Consider the following 2296-nt stretch of genomic DNA (forward strand, 5'->3'; position numbering starts at 1 on the left):
CACGAGCATACCCATGAACCATACCCAATCACCTCCATAGCTATAACCCATAATTTCCTTAATCCAATCCCACTCGAAAAACAATTTCGAAATCACTCAAACAGCACTCTGACGTAATATTTTATATATACTAATAATATCTTGAAATAATACGGAGTAAATATATATATGTAAATCGATTGAGAGAGTTTAGAGAAAAATATTTTCAAGTTTCTATGAAATAATGAAACCTATTGAATTCTATTTATAATAGATTTTTTGAATTATTAAAGTGATTTATTAAAGTATGAATTATTAAATTGAATTATTAAAGTATGAATTATTAAAGTGAATTATTAAAGTATAATTATTAAAGTGAATTATTAAAGTATGAATTATTAAAGTGAATTATTAAAGTTAAAGTAAAGTAAAAATAAAGTAAAGGTAAGTATAGTAAAAGTATAAAACTATGTACGTATAATACGCGTATAAATATATATAATATTAATTTAAATCGTTATATATATTTAATAAAATAAAATATAAATATCGTTATCTTTATCATACTGGTTAAGTAATGAGTTGTCAAAAGTGGTTCTAGATATTTATAAAAGTTATATACGTTTTAATAATAAAGTTCTTTTTAAACTGAAAACGTTTTTGTACGTTTGAAACTAAATCAAATAAATATAGTAATTTTGTTTTCCAAAACCAAATATATTTTTAAGAATCATTTTGTTTAAAGGTTAAAATAATGGAAATCGTTATATCATAAAATGTTTTAGAAAAGTAGAATCATATATATTCATAATAGGTTTCAAGTTTTTAAATTACAGTTTGTTGGTGAAGCATGGGATAAAGTTCAAAGGTTAAATAAATGTATGAAATCATCTTAATGAAAAATGTCGAGTTACTTAACTTGTCGATGTCCAACATCTAAGTTATTTACACTTCACGTTCTTACTTATAAATTACTTTACCATTTTCCGAATGTTGTCAAAAAGAATAGATTTCTTAAATCACAGTGGACCTCATAACATAGACCCGTAATCATATCATAATGATAATATATCTGATAAATCAATCATTTGATATTATCTTCTAATTCCGTCGATAAACATATTGAAACAAATACGTTCATGTAAAGTATTATACGTTTAATACTTTATTAATATTCTCAAGTTATAATATATATATACATATTTATTTATATATAACGGTTCGTGAATCGTCGAAATTTGGTCGAGTTTATAATGAATGTATGAACACAATTTAAAATTCTTGAGATTTAACTTAACAAACTTTGCTTATCGTGTCGGAATAATATAAAGATAAAGTTTAAATTTGGTTGGAAATTTCCGGGTTGTCACAGTTTAAGTGTATGGAAAGGTACTTGTGGGGACTTCCTAAGTCCATTAAGGGAAATGTCACCTCGTCTAAGCCACCCAATGTCCCGGAAGCAATGCGCATGGTGCACACCTTAATGAACCAAATCATCATCGACGAACCGGAAAAGGCAAAATTCGAAGCGGGTAGTAGTGATAAGCGAAAGTGGAATAACAACAAGGGTAGAGTCTATGATCAAAACCCAGCGAAGCGACATGAGGGTTTCAAAGGAAACAATAACGGTGGAAACCCCAACCCGAACACTGGCTCAAACCCCAACTACAAGGGTACTCTACCACAGTGCAAGAGGTGCTACATGCACCATACGGGGTATTGTAACGTTGTTTGTGAAAAGTGCAAAAAGACCGGGCATATTGGCAGGGACTGCAAGATCACCACCATGACTGGGAAGCCGAACCCCAATGGACCGAGAAAGTGTTATGAATGCGGATAGACAGGCCAATTCGGAAATGAGTTTCCCAACAAGCGAAAGGACGGCGGACCACCACGTGGACGAGCTTTCAATGTAAACGCAAGGGATGTCCGTGAGAACCCCGACTTGGTCACAGGTATATTCACTATAAATAATCTATTAGCTTCTCTTCTGTTTGATACTGGTGCCGATAGAAGTTATGTATGTAGACACTTTTGCGATAAGATAAATTGGTCGTTAGTTCCTTTAAAGGAGAGTATGCTTGTGGAGGTAGCCAATGGGAAACTTGAGAAAGTTGACCAAATTAGCCGAGGAGCTATTATCAATATAGCTGGTGTGGATTTCGAGATTGACTTGATACCCATTAAGTTGGGAAGCTTTGATGTTATTGTCGATATGGACTGGTTGACCAAGATAAAGGCTGACATTATCTGTGGAGATAAAGCTCTTCGTATACAGCACGGAGACGGTGAGCCACTGGTTATTTACGGAGAGAGA

The sequence above is a fragment of the Rutidosis leptorrhynchoides genome, chromosome 9 (assembly GCF_046630445.1).
Source record: "Rutidosis leptorrhynchoides isolate AG116_Rl617_1_P2 chromosome 9, CSIRO_AGI_Rlap_v1, whole genome shotgun sequence".
Classification (NCBI taxonomy): domain Eukaryota; kingdom Viridiplantae; phylum Streptophyta; class Magnoliopsida; order Asterales; family Asteraceae; genus Rutidosis; species Rutidosis leptorrhynchoides.